The sequence below is a fragment of the Canis aureus genome, chromosome 17, assembly GCF_053574225.1.
Source record: "Canis aureus isolate CA01 chromosome 17, VMU_Caureus_v.1.0, whole genome shotgun sequence".
In the NCBI taxonomy this organism is placed as follows: domain Eukaryota; kingdom Metazoa; phylum Chordata; class Mammalia; order Carnivora; family Canidae; genus Canis; species Canis aureus.
In genome coordinates, this window is record NC_135627.1 from 6,870,283 (window position 1) to 6,886,076 (window position 15,794).

A 15,794-nucleotide genomic window follows, 5' to 3' on the forward strand; every position below is an offset into this window, starting at 1 on the left:
GTGAGGAATAAAACTCCATTTTGATGGTTTTAATCAGACCTCTTTGCAATAGAACTAGAATACTTGTGGGATGCCTGGGTGGCTCAGTGGTTGAGCATCTGCTTTCAGCTTGGGGCCTGATCCTGGAGTCTCAGGATCAAGTCCCATATTGGGGTCCTCACAGGGAGCCTGCTTTTCCCTATGCATATGTCTCTGACTCTTTCTCTGTGTCTGTCATGAATAAATAAATAAAATTGTTAGAATACTTGCTAAAAATAAGAATATAATAGTACCTTAATGATCAGACACTAATTATGATCCTTGGGAATCCATGATCAATTTACAGCTACAATAAGCCATGTCTATAAAATCCTGATGACTCCGATGGTCCTAATGTTCATTAGGACCACAACAACAGCTCTTTGCCCCTTATGAATAAATCCTGTGTCTTTGGTTTCTGACAGCACAAATACTTCCAATCTCAGTGTTTTTGGAGAGATCTATGTTTATTTGGCATCACTCACCTGATATCTCTTCTGATAAAAAGTTATTTAATCTCTTGATGAAAAGAATAGTCTGGGAAAATTATAGTTAATGAGTAGCAAGCAGATCACAATCTTTTTTTTAAGGTTTTATTTATTTATTCACGAGAGACACAGAAAAAGAGAGAGACAGAGAGAGAGAGAGGCAGAGACACAGAGAGGGAGAAGCAGGCTCCATGCAGGGAGCCCAGTGTGGGACTCCATCCTGGGTCTCCAGGATCAGGCCCTGGGCTGAAGGCGGCGCTAAACAGCTGAGCCACCCGGGCTGCCCAGCAGGTCACAATCTTGACAGACATTCTAGCATTCCGTATTCCAAAGATCTCACATCCTTCTTACTTTAAATATAATGGATTCCTGACATGATACTCCTTGTGAGTTTCCACTGAGACTAATTTTTAACCAACATACTTATTAAATAACTAGACATAAGCCCAACTGCTCAAGATAAACTAATTTATTCAGAGCCTTTGGCTAAGGGTCCAATTTGAAATACTTATTTTTTTTTTCCTGATTGAGCACCCTCAGAATCCATTCCTTTGAAAATTCTCACAAATATTGCTGTTATAAATAAGTCTAGCAATTCTGTTGCTATGTCATATTTTTCTGTGTGCACTTGGCTTTTCTTCCAACCTTAGCTCTAGCTAAATTCTAGGTCTAGATAAAATGAAGATTGGGCAGGTAGAAAGTGGGATGAGAATTACCTTTGCAGTCTGAGGTAATTCCCTCATTTGCTATTTCTGCCAAAACAGGCTGGCGAATGGATACATTTCTAAGTTTCCTATTATTATCCTAATAAATTGCTTTTCCTGATTGTTCTCATCAAAATGCATTAATTGTGCTTTCATTCAAAGACCCTTAGAGATAAAGAAAGGATACTTAAAGATTAAAGCATGGAAAAGGAAAAATAAAATGGAAACAGATCGGTGAAATGGGAATATATGGGAAGATTCAGAGAAGCAGCTGTTGGATTCAGCCTTGCTAGTATATCACTTGCTGGACAATCAAACCTCAGATGCAAACCTTAAAACTTTTATTTCTATGTCATCTACTTGAGTTTCAAAATACTTGGTGATAAGGTACATTCAACTGCCTTTGAGATCCTCTGATTTCATTTTCACTGCAAAGGGCATAGGAAGGAATAGACTACATTGTTTTTGTTTCTTTATGTGAGAGATAGAAACCATATAGCACAAAGTCTTGCACAAAGTATGAGGCAGGCTGTGAGAGTTCTCAGACAAAAAAAGAAAAAAAAGAAAAGGAAAAGGAAAAGAAAGAAGGAAAAAGTGGCAAATGTCTAGATATAGCCAGAGAGTTTTATGTCAATACTGAATATCCTTTTCTTCATTTTCAGTGTCTAAGGCAATTTGAACATTAATAACTGTACTGTAAAATTAACTTTTAAAAAAATATAGATGAATTATTCTTAAGGTTTAAATATTTAATATTAAGTTCATTTATCCATTGCTCCTTAACCTTTTCCATTAATTTATTTTTTGAGATATTTCTACATTGATAGCATTTTCCTTAATATATAAATGAAAATAAATCTCTCAAAGTAAACAGCTTACTCTTTATAAATCTAAATGTAATGTGTGCCTTTTGTTGAAATTTTGAATATAATAGTAATAATTGTAATTATATATTTTTTAATTTATTTTATATATTTATAAATAAGTTCTATTTATTTTTAATTACTATAATAATCCTGATACCTTGTTGTAATTTTATAGGTTTTTCCACTCTACTTATCTGAAAGATAAATTATTGTTTAATAGATGAAATAGATTCTAGATTTTGTTGAGAGAGATCTTAAAGACAATTTTGAAATGTTCTCCTGTTTTTGGTGAGAGCTACTTTCCCTTATTCTTTAAAGTGATATTCTTTTGACTATCATTTCATACATCTAGTAATTTTCCTATGTTATCTGTTTTGCTAGCAATTGTATAGACCAGTAGTTTTCAACTCTGGCTGCAGTTTGGTTCACTTATAGCACATTGATGACCTAGTACCATTCCTCCAAAATTGAACAAAATTCTCCAATGTCATGGCCTGGCATTAGTATTTAAACAAAGATCTTTCCAATTCATCTTAATGCACAGCCAGGATTGATATTCATTGGTATAGATAATACTGAATTCAAGATGGCATAGACTGTGACTCTTATCTTTCTGTGAAAGAGCAATCAATGTCCACAGACTAAAACAAAACAAAACAAAACAAAACAAAACACTCTGAAAATACCGTTAACTCAGAGGAACCAGACCAAGTGGAGAGCACAGATACATACTCTACATAATTGGGCTCACTCCCAGTATAAATATATACAACAAGCAAAACAGTGAATCAATGTACTCAACTGGGCTTCCCCTCAAATGCATAGCCAGCAGTACAGTGGAACTTCTACCCAGAGGTCGGTTTTCTTCCAGGCAATAATGGTTTCAAGCAGGGCAGATGATACTAAACTATTTTAAGAATATCATATGTGAAGTTTATCCTATGACTGACTGACTTTTAGAACTAATTTCATTTAATAATTTTCTATGTAAATTTCTATTAATAAAAGTCTCTGAACAACAACAACAACAACAACAACAACAACAAAAGTCTCTGAATAGCTTTAAGGTCAACAATGGATTTGGTACTATTCTACTTCGAGCTTAGATGGACCAAGTACTTTGGAGGAAAATAAAATCCATCTTTCTGAAAATAAGTCCATCTTTGTTATGATGTACTTGCTACAAATGACTCATAACTTCCTGTTATCACAAGATATTCAATGGCAAAACAAAATATTCGTGTCTAAATTATAACATATTGATTTAATGTTTTTGATTGTTTTGCCAGTTTTCTTATGTCATAAACAATGCCCTACAGATATTAATATATAGTTACATAAGACTTACTCACTTTAGTGGTACTTTTGGTTGACCTTAAAAATAATAAGTTTATTTATTTTCATATGGGTATGATCAATTAGAATATTTATTTTGTTTTAATATTTCCAGACTTATACTTAACAAACTGTATGTACAGAGTTTATAATATTGGATAGAATGAGTATTCTTTCTTCTCCTATTTTTTAGTGATGGTTTTATAGATACGGTCTTAGTCCTAAAATGCATAAGTTTTCCTTTACACCAGTAGGTTTCTAAGTCTATGTAAAATTTTTCAATATGGTGTCACAAAAAATTATTTTGAAAATACACATTTTCATGTTTCTTTTCTCAAACCCATGTTTAAAGTAATCAATCTCATATTTTATTTTAGTCATATACCTTGAAATTGGTACACTGATTTGTCAATCTTGAAAAATTGTAGAATGAATATTTTAACATAATTATAACTTAAATGAATGGTCTTAGAATATAAATCAACTGCATGTTTGCTCAAAGAAATTTCAAATATTCTTTCACCATACTATAAACTGAATATTTTTACCAATTTCCTAGTGCTACTTTCTCTGTCTTATTTTACAAATACACTGAGATATTTAAATCTTTAACAGCCTTTTGGAAATGAGCTGTGTTGCGGAAATGTTATGATGATGTTTTTGTATAGGTACTTAAAGCATTTCTAACTAAATTAAAGAAATATATTATGGAAGCACAATTATTTTTTAAAAATTGTCAAAGTTAACACAAATCAAAAAAAATCATTTGATTTTTAACAATATCTTTCTAAATGTCTAATCTTATGTTTTAATCAGTTGATTAAGCATTGCCATACTTAGATATTGAATCATAGAATAACTTTACATGATGTACATGGTGCATTCTTTATTTCCATGTATCCATTTTAAGAAAATGTGAAAATCCTGCTTAGTTCAACCAAGCTTTAGTAATTTTAACACTTTCATTTTAATGCATTTCAGTAGGTTGCAGAGTGATGTAATTTAATATGTATTTAACACCCATTCGTAATACTTTTGCCTTGAACCTAAAGATAATTTTGAAAGAAAATAATACATAAGGGATACTGTTCTTACTAATAATGCAAAAAACATTTCAGGAAAAGAGAAAACTAAAAAAAAAAACAGAATTTGTCTCTGAATATATGGAAGAGATAGATAACATTCGATCATTAAAGTCTTTCTGTTGTCTCAGCCTTATTCATTTACCAAGACATTGCTCTTGCTGATCTGTTGTCACCTATTATTTATGCATCTTATTCATGCTGCTGCAAAGAAAGTCAGTGGTATGCATATTCATGTTGCTGTGTTATTTCAGACAATGTAAATAAAATAGGAGGAATTTCAGAACATATATAATGTTACTACTTTCCCTTCTTCCCCTTCATTTATGTTGATTCTTCACATGTTGCAAGCCTTCTAATATTCCTTTCTTATTTGTCATTATTATATTCATGTTACCTCAGATCTGTTAATAAGTAAATATCTTGATGCCTTCTCCTGATTTTCTAAAATTCTCAAGGGAGCATACAGATTAACTTCTATTAGAATTTTTCCCATATTACTACTTTGGTACAAGTGAATTACACATGTAAACACAAATATTGAAGTTCATGTATTTGTAATTTATGCATATTAATCTACAAAGCAATGTAAGAAAGTGATTAAAAGGAGAGATGCCAGGAGACAAAGAGAAAATATTACATTCTTACATTAGGTAAATCTGGATATAAACTTTACCTACATTTTCACACAATATTGAAATAGCCACATGGAATCTAATGGTCATCATTGGTGCTTCCCATTTTCCCAGATGTTGGAAGTGGCTCCAGTAGGGATACATGGGTTGATCTGGCTTAGTACTAGAGAAAAGATGGCCAGTATGCTCCCAGCGATGTCATGATTCAAATTAATCAAAGAAGGAATAAAATATTCAAGTATAGGTTGATGTGCTTCTACTTCTTAAAACCCAGAGAACATATAGCCTTTCTATCCTTTGTGACTGCGTTCTCCTTTACTTACCTTCCTGAACATTATTTTGCCCCTGGTACGCTCATTCTTTAGCATGACTTTTTCTCTTTTTTCCCCTATTTCAAAGAAGGATTTTAGTTGAGAACTCAATCATTTCTAAAATAATTTACAAAATAGAAAATCATCCCTTTAACATTTTCATAAACATCGATTTCTGATGGATGTCATGTATGAAGGATCATAAGATGAAGGAAGCACTGATCTAACTGAGCACAACTAAGAATCATGAAGCACCTACTTTTGATAAATTGATATTGATATTCAAAATGAGTATGACACAAACAGAATTTTAAAGAATCTTATAGGTTGGGAATTAAGGTATAAGTTGAAAGGAGAAAAACTATAAAAACCAACTATACAATAAGCTAGAATAAAATTTCTGCATAAAGGAAGTAAAATGTCAATAATTTGAGATGTGATAAACACTTTATTTTTTATTGAAGTACAATTGACATACGGTGTTATATTAGTTTCAGGTATGCAATATAATGACTAAACAGTTCTTTACATTCCTCAATGCTGATTATGATACATTGTTTTCTTAATCCCTTTATCTGTTTCACCCACCCTCCACCAACCTCCCCTCTGGTAACCACTGGTTTGTTCTTTGTATTTAAGAGTCTGTTTGTTTTTTTTATATCTCTTTTCTTTGTTCATTTGTTGTATTTCCTATATTCCACATATAAGTGAATTCATACAGTATTTATCTTTCTCTGACTTTTTTCACTAAGTATTATACCCTCTAGATCCATCCATGTTGTTGCAAATGTCAAGATTTCATTCTATTTTTATGGCTGAGCAGTATTCCTGTGTGTGTCTATCTATAACACATCTTCTTTATACATTCGTCTACAGAGGGACACTTGATTTGCTTCCATATCTTGACTATTGTAAGTAATGCTGCAATAAACATAGGGGGGCATATATCTTTTTGAATTAGTGTTTTCATTTTCTTTAGATAAATACCTGGTAGTAAAATTAGTGGATAATATGGTAATTCCACTTTTAATTTTCTAAGGAAAATATTGTTTTCCACAGTGGCTGCACCAATTTGTCCTTCCCACCACATTGCACTAGAATTCTCTTTTCTCCACATCTATGCCAACATTTGTTATTTCTTGTCATGATTCTAGTCATTCTGACAAGTGTAAGGTGAGTTTCATTGTGTTTTTGATTTTCATTTCCCTGATGACTAGTGATGTTGAGCATCTAATCATGTCCCTATTGGCCGTTTGTCTGTCTGTCTTTGGGGGAAAAAATGTCTACTTGTATCCTTTGCCCATTTTTTAAACAGATTTGTGTGTGTCTGTGTGTGTTGATTTATTTAAGTTATTTCTATATTTTGGATACTAATTCCTTATTGTTATGTCATTTGAAAATATCTTGTCATTTATTCTACTGAATAAATTCATTAGGTTGCCTTCTCACTTTGCTGATGGTTTTCTTTGCTGTACAAAAGCTTTTACTTTGGTGTAGTCCCAATAGTTTAGTTTTGCTCGTTTCCCTTGCCTGAAAAGAGATACCTAAAAAAAAATTATGGCTGATGTCGAAGAAATTATTGCTATGTCTTCTTCTAGGATTTTTGTGGTTTCAGGTCTCACATTTACATATTTAATCCATTTTGAGTTTATATTTTGTGTATGGTGGAAGAAAGTGGTCCAGCTTCATTCTTTTGCATTTACCTGTCCAGCTTTCCCAACGCCATTTGTTGAAGACACTGTCTTTTCTCCATTGTATATTCTTTCTTTCTTTGTTGTAGATTGAGCGTATAAGTATGGGCTTACTTCTGAGATGTGATAAATACTCTAAATATAGTGATAATAGTATATGTCATAAAGGCTGAGAAATATCTTACAGGAAACAGATCACTTTCCTAGAAGGACAGTTAACTTACAATTGCTTAAAGCTTAAATTTTTCAATAAGGTTCTGCAAATACTACCTCCTTTGATTCTCACACCAATTCTGAGCTTTCCGAGTAGGTAATGTGGTCTCTAGTTCACTATAAGAAAAAATGTGACTTTGATTGTTTCTCTCCACCCTCTCCCCCCTCCCTTATACCTGACAGGAGAGAGAGAGTGAGTGATATCTCAGACCACAGAAGTACAATTCAAAACTGCAACTTCTCATCTGGAATTGAACCTGGAAAATCAGGTAAAAGAAATTAAATCCCAGCCTAAGAATATCTCCCCTAATCAAATATAGCCTTAGGTATTTTTTGAGATTTTTTTTTTTCAGCAGTCATGAAATTATCAGACTCATATTAAAACATTTCAGAAACTGAGAAGATCTTGAAAAGTTTGGAGCATAGAATCAACCTAAGGAAATGAAATACACCATATATAATACTCCATGCTAAGTTCAAAAGACAAACTCTGATTATAGATGGGTTAGATATGGATTAATATCAGCCTTTATAAGAAAGATCTAAGTCTTAATTGAGTGAAGGCTCAATATGAGATGAGAGAATGATAAAGGCCAAAAATGTAAATGTGAGTGAAGCCAGCCTGGTGAGGAATAGGGAGTCAGTGAGAAAGATAGGAATGTTCTAACTCTTCTGGGAAGTTAACACATCCCACCCACAAGCTGCATTTTTCCCTTCAAGAGAAACATTGACAGACTAATTCAAATGCATCCAGAGAAGAAGGATAAATACAGGCTAGGAGATCATCCTCTATGAGAATCATTTGAAAGAACTAAGGAGGTGTATCTTAAAAAGGAGATAAATTGGTTGAGACTGGGGTGGGGAAGGATTGACAGGTGTGGAATGGGCTATTTTCAAAATATTTCAGGGTGTTACATGAAAGAACATTTAGACTTTCCTGCGGCTCTTGAAGGCAGAACAGGAACCGTCAGGTGTAGGTTTTAATGCAGCATCACGACTACCTTTCAGAGAACTATATTATCCATCCAGCAGTTGAAAGCACTGTTTTTTTGATATGTTGTAAAATGCGCTTTCATCTGGATTACCTTGAAAGTCCATCCTGACTGAGATTCTATTATTTCATTAATTATATATTTCATCCTTGCACAGTAGCATAGATATGGTGCTACAGATTGATTAGCACATTCATCAGAGCTTAAGAGTTTGTTTGTTGTTCTACAATAAGATAATAGAAAATACAGCTTAGGTGCCTAAAGTACTGATAACATGAAACATGAAGGATTGAATGGAGGAAAAACATTGCTAGCTTCACCTCAGTTTTACAAAACAGGTATATGATGGTGTTTAGAGGAACAAAAGTTATTTGAAGGAACAATAAAAACAACGAAACATAATGTTAGCATCAGAAGCATGATAAGAAGCTTAGTAAAACACTTTAATCTTAACATTTTAATTATATTTTCTCAATAGGAATTTGCCAAATGGATGAATGCATTAATGAATTAGGAAGCAGGCAGTTTCTTTTCAACACTTCACTGAGATTTCTATATGGATAGCTCAGTATAATATAAGAAAATGTCTAAGGATATGGGAAAACATGGCCCTAGGTCTCAATTTCTTCTTGACATGGCCCCAAGTCATTTTTTTAAAATGGTTTTACCTGGGTCTTGTGCCACTGTGAAATGTCACTGAACCCATGTAGAGGGAGTTGGGATTTTTTGATCCAATGCTAAATCAGGCTCACTATGGGTGGCAGCTGGTCTATAATTGAGAAGAAAAGTCTGGCTGTTTTGGGTGTGGGCATTGCTTCTATAATCGCAGCAATGTGCTGGCTTGGCATATCATCAAATACTCTTTTTGAACCTGTCTGATCACTTCCAGAGAGGGGGAGATTCTATTTTGTTATGGTTCATTGAACCATCATTTAAAAAATGCTGCATTTTAATGGAATAGCTTCTAGTGCTGGGTGTTTCAGTCATGTCTGCAGGGGTCTACTAAACACTGATAATGCCAAAAGCTAGTTTTAATACTCCAATAAGGTAAGAAAAAAGAAATGGAGATTTTTGGAACAGGGGTGACATTTGAAATGACCCGGGGTAAGAATTACATATGGAGGCAGATTAAGTCTTGAGAAAGATCAAAGGCATGAATCCTATTTGTTTGAATCCTGCAGATATTCCTGGGATGAGTTGTGTTCAGTGGTCAAAATTCTCTTTTCTCTTGACAGTATTTTATTCATGACCCTACTTTTAAATCTGGAAATTCTGCTTGGTAATATATAATGTTACTTTTAAAGTCACTTGACATAATATGTCTTACTACATGAAAATCCCTATTTTTAATCCTTGGAACAGAAATAAAATATATGCAATTGCATAATGTTTGACAGTCAGCTCTTAAGGGAAACCCAAGTTGGAGGTTGACATTGAATAGAACACTAATGCATGTTCTTCAAGTATTTTTGATACCCAAAGCATTGAAATATGGTTGAAGGTGCTGGCAGTAATTCCCCAGTCTGGAGATCTTCTAGAATCCTTTCATCTTTTTTAACCCCTTGGTTCAAAAGTCTACTGGAGTTAGAGGTTTTCTACCATTATCATTTGCAACTCAGGGTTGAATGCAAATTAAAATTGTCCTTCTCTTGCTTTGTGTCAATTATGATTAGTTTTGGTTACATGCAAAGCTTATCAGTCCAGAGTACTTTACAGAGTAGAGAGCTATGTTTTTTTCTTAAGGGGAAAAAAACCCTACAATTGTAGGTAGTACAGAACTTGTACAACAGCTTGATGAAGTAATCTCTATTTTTTTGCTTGGTTTAGGGCTTGTTATTCTCATGTTACCAGTATGGCTACTACGTCTCCAGCCATCATGCTTGTATTCCTAATAGGAAAAAGATTAAAGACAAAATGCAAAAGCCTAAAAGATATATGAAAGCAGTTACTTATATTAACATATTACTGTTCACACATTTTGGAAAACCTTATCCACAAGAGATTCTGAGCAGTTAACTATTTTAAATTGGGTACATTGCAACTTTACATAAAAAGTAAGGATCTATGAGTTAGGAAGAAGGTTTGAATGAATAGATATTGACAGGCAACTGAAACCAGTTTCCACAAAGTATGAAACTTTAAAAGGGAAAACATATATTTATACAAAAAATAAATGGTCAGTACAGAGTATTGAGAAAACCCAGACAAGTGAAAGAAAATCAAATAATTTTTAAAAGTTAACTGAAACTCTGCTTGCTAGAGGAAAGAATATCAATTAAAAAAAAGTTAAGTGCTTTTTTCTTCTCTTTCTTATACTAGATCTTTTGTTCTCTGCGTGTGATAGTGCTTCGTGTTGGTTCTGAAAAATAATGCTAAGGAATGCATTATGTCACATTTCAATTCTTTTAAACCTAACTATCTATTACATCTATTATAAATATTTCCAGTAATAATAGCTACTATTTTACAACTCTATTTTAAGAGCTATTCCATTCTATCATATGCATATACTTCTACATGCTTAAGTGCGTAATGGAGATTATTTCCATTTCCCATACTGATAATTTTTAAATCCCTAAATATATATTGATATTATATAATATTGTATTATATATTTATATTATATATATACATGTTTCATATTTATCTCAGATTATTTCTGTAGGATGCATTTTGAAAGTAGAAATTAATCAGAGCATATGCACATTTTAAGGCTTTTATTATTATTTTGTTTATTTTTTTAAGGCTTTTAATATGTAATTAAGTAGCATGACCAGTATGTGTTGTCTCCCTGCCCTCCCACTCTCTTTAGAATCTTTGTTATTTGTTAGGCAGAGGAAATAATATCTTAATATTATCTTAATTGTAGTTCATTTATATACCAGGAAGAGCTGTAATTTTTGGATGTGTAATTGACTCTTAATCCTTGAAAATCACTTTTTCATGTGCTTTGCCTTTTGTCCTATACTCTGCTCGTTTCTCATTTCACCCTCTTCTTTCCATTTCTTTCCATTGTCATCTTCCTTCCATGTCCCCAAACTCTCTTTGCCTAATTATCAAAACAGTCTTACAAGGCCTCCCACCCCACTGTGGCTTTTATTTCTGGGAAGGATCATCACAGGCAGGGATACAACGGGATCCTCTGCCCAAATCACCATTTCTCCCAGGAATCCCCTTCATATTGACACTTGAATTTCACTCCTAATTACAGAATAATTACACTTATTCCCTAAGTGTTCCTTTACTTGGGATCACAAAACCTGAGTTTGGTATCAGCTCTATTTTTGAAGTTTGTGAAAGGTTCGGGAAGGCAGCCAGCCACTCATATTCTTCTTTCCTCCCAAGATTAGAACCAATTCAGAGATTGACATAAAATATCAGAGATATGGGATTAAAACAGCTGAGCTATTACTAATAAAACTTATATTGGAGAATAAGGCTTTGGCTCTGTGGCCCTGTTGGCCTCCTAACACGTGTGCCTTCAGATCCTCAGACTACCTCACTCTCTTCCTGACAGTTCTTGACAACAGCAGACCCACTGAATTTATCACATCGTAAAAAACAAACTTGGTTGTTACTTCGTGGAAACATGGTGGAAAGCCCAGCAGAGGCTAAGCCTGTGTGTCAAGTCCCCTCTCCCAAACTCCACAATGAGGGAGGGAGGCCTACATTTATCTAGTGGGAGTCCCTGTGCCTAAATATGGACACAGGAGCTCAGGAGACACCTGTGTTCTCCCTGACATCTTCAGCCATCCTACTGTGTGAGCTTGGCCAAGCTTTTTGACTTCTTTTTTCAGGTTAAGCTGAAAATAATACCATTTCTAAAGATTTAATAATGCACTATTCAAAAGGAATCCCAAAATTCATGTCTAGGTTTCCTGAACTATAGGTCTGATCCAACACACAAATGCTTTGTTGTTTTTGTAGTTAACGTGTAATACAGAATTAAGGATTAACGGGCCAGCATCAACAGAAACAGCATCTGAGGGGCCACTGGGTGGCTCAGTCAGTTAAGCATCTGTCTTCAGCTCAGGTCTGAACCCACTGTCCTGGAATCAACCTCTGCATCAGACTCCCTGCTGAGTGGGGGGGTTCTGCTTCTCCCTCTCTGCTCTCCCTGCTTGTGCTCTCTCTTGTCAAATAAATAAATAAAATATTTTCTTTTTTAAAGCACAAACAGCGTTTGAGTACTTTTTTCCTATATATACAATTCAAAATAAGTATTACTAGTAGTAATAATAACAATTTTAAGATGACAAAGTTTGACAAATAATTATTTATAGACAATTTGATCTGCTTGGAGTTTTATATTTTTTGGTGGCTTAACAAGTTTCGCAATGTAATTTTCAAAATTGTATTTTTTTGGAAAACCATTTTTTTTGTTTTTAAGAAAAAAATATAATTTTGACATTTCTCCTATTCATATTTGACATTGACAGCATCACTATCTTCTCATGCTCTCTTTTTGCAAAAGAAAGTAAATACATAATAATGTCATTCTGTGTCTTCAGTGGAGGGGGTAAGGAAGTATGCCCTAGGGCCTTCATACTCATGTCAAAATTATATAAAACTGTTATTATTGTCTATTTGTTTTGATACTTGGTTTTACTATCTTTAACTTAGATGACATTGACTAAATTATTTCCCCTGCAGTTTTGTGGGATATCTCAGAGGAAAGTATACATAGGAAGTTAAGGGGATTCCACAGCATCTTTCAGACTTCTAGAGATCATGTGCATCAGAAGACCTGACCATGGCCCAGATGTGCAGCAAGTGCCCTGAAACTTCTAGAGCAGAACTGCAAGCCCCAATCTCACCAAATATCTGTAGATCTTGAAGAGTAGAGCTGTGTGCAGTGGGAGACAGCGATATGCCAAATTTAACATGTTTTTGTGCGTGTAGCCATATCATAAGATGAAAGATTTAAGTGCAGAGAACCAACATCAGGAAGAGAGCATGACAGGGGCTTTGCACACACAGCACAACTGATGGAAGACTGCATGTGATGTCATACCCACATGGCTGAGTGCCAGGGTTAGGAGTCTGTCGGGACTCTGAGATACAGGTGTTAAGAAGCCCCTAAATCCTTAAAATACTAATCTGAATGGTGAAAAAATAAACTGAACCCTACAAAATTCATGACTTTAATGCAAGTTTGAATTTAGAAATGACTTAGTAAGTACTATTTGTCCAGGCAAGCAATATGCTACAGATATAGCTTGTAGAATACAGAATTAACATGCACATTAAAAATCAATACCTTAATCCATCAGCATTGTGAACAAATTTGATAAAATCCCTTTTTCCTTTTTATCTGCTTATACTTTTTGGAAGTTAAGTTCATCACTGACATGGCAAATAGACTATCTTTATGCCACAGGAATAGGAGTAATAACAGATTTCATTAATCTTACTTTTTGTGTGATCCCCAGAAGGGAAGCAGGCTGGCAAAAAAAAAAAAAAAATCAATCAGCTGCTATGGTCTGTATTTATTATTAAAATCTGTTACATTTTTTCCAAATGCAAATGGGGTTTAAATTTGATGCCTCTTATCTTAAATCTGTTATGGCCATTACAGTTTCTGTTGTGTTAAATTACCTCTTTCTTTACTTTCTTATCCATAAAGTCCTCGTCTAGACCCTGGCTAACTAATATATTTAGATTAATGAAATGTCTTTTTTGTAGTGCTCTGACTTTCTGGCTTTGAGCCTTTCTGACTTTGAGCTAATCCTACTCTTATGCATGATCCAATCCAGAGGGATAAATGATCATAAAAGCCTCCATTTTATTCCCCACTACTTAACATTACTTGACTCCAAGTATATCCATGACCTTGCCTTATTTCTGGCTGAGATGTCTCATTTCTCAAACTCTCATCCATTCATTACCCATACTTTCTTCTCAACCCCACTTCATATGATTGCCACACTTAGAATTGTTCTCCACAGTCTGGCCCATGTTTGTGTCCTTCCACACCACACAGTGCTTACTCCCAAAAAGATACCTGCAGAATGATTTTCTCACTGCAGAGATTTAATGACTCATGTGATCCCTAACCTCTTTTTGCAGACTCTGTCTGCAGAACCTCCTCACACTTGCTATGAGCTAATTTTTATATAGTGTGTGAAATCTACGTGGTCATTCTATTCCCTCTCTGAATTCCTCAACCCCACATCTGACTTCTCACTTCACTAGGATCCTTGATGATATGAGCCCAGAAGATAAGCCTTACAGTGCCTAACAACACCATCCTCTCAGCAGTTAACAAAGAACAGTATTTTCATATCACCTTCACTTCAAGACTTTAGTGAAATATTTTCCATGAAGGCCAATGAAAAACATGCTTAAAATGACTTCGCATAATTCTCCAAGATTGCGACCAAGTGAACAGGACCTGGGGTCAGAGACGTAGGGGCTTGATTTTCACTGTGGCATTTATATGTTTTGTAATTTTGAGAAATTTCTTATCTGTAAGATGCCACAAATAAAGTTCACATCTCACAGTGCTATTTTGAATACTAAGTGAAATAATGCACATAAACAACATAGCACTGAATGGCACTGTGAAATCTTTATAGTTAGTTTTTGAGAGTCATTTCAAAGGTACTGTCACTTGGAGCTTAAAATAATGGTCCACAGGGGGCTGTGATATGATGGAATTTGTGACCTGAAGATCTGGGTCTGCCTCTTGTCTCTGGTAATTTATAGAAGCAGGAGTTTGGGTAAGCCACATAACCTCAGTTATGAAATGAAGGTATTAACAAATACATTATGGAGTCCTGGTGATGATGAAGTGATTTCTTGAGTAGGGGAATGCTTCATAAACTAGCAGGTGTTATGTAAATGTTATTGAAATATGAAGTTATTACTGACCTTATAAGAAAGAACAAGAATATGCATTTTATGTGTAATTTTTACTCAATTGTATTTTGGGTTTAAGCATAGGAGTAGAAATTGCCTCTAATCATAAAAGTAAAGAAAGGAAAGCATGCATAGTGGTCAGGGGTTAGGAGGAAGATTGATTTTAAAGGGAAGGCCTGGAGTATCTGTTTGTTTGTTTTTTGATACTTTGCTGCCTTGCACTGTGTGACATGGGTAAGTTTTTTCATTACTATCTTTCAGTGATGTTATACCTGTCTGTCTTGGTTCATGATCCTATGAGTCATAAAATAGCTTATTTTGAACTTACTATGAAATAGTCTTATAAAGTATTTTTCTGTTTCTTTTTTTTAAAGATTTTATTTATTTACTTGAGATTGAGAGAGAGAACAAGTGGTGGGAAGGGGCAGAGACAGAGGGAGAAGCAGACCCCCTCCCCCCACTGAGCAGGGAGGCTGATATAGGGCTTGATCTCAGGACTCTGAGATCATGACTTGAGCCAAAGGCAGACACTTAACTGACTGAGCCCCCCAGGTACCCCTTCTTATCCTGTTTCTATTCTGGTAACACACACATAAAA

General features: G+C 34.4%; 1 long non-coding RNA gene across 2 annotated transcripts; it reads left to right on the top strand.

Moving 5' to 3' along the window:
- The first annotated feature begins 836 nt into the window (after window positions 1-836).
- Window positions 837-12,465, top strand: LOC144287427 (uncharacterized). 2 transcript variants are annotated; one of them, XR_013355231.1, is made up of 3 exons: window positions 837-892; window positions 7,527-7,612; window positions 12,263-12,465. It is a non-coding gene; the product is annotated as an uncharacterized LOC144287427 (long non-coding RNA). The 2 variants fall into 2 exon arrangements; XR_013355232.1 differs by lacking the exon at window positions 837-892 and adding an exon at window positions 6,505-6,612.
- Window positions 12,466-15,794: the final 3,329 nt, after the last annotated feature.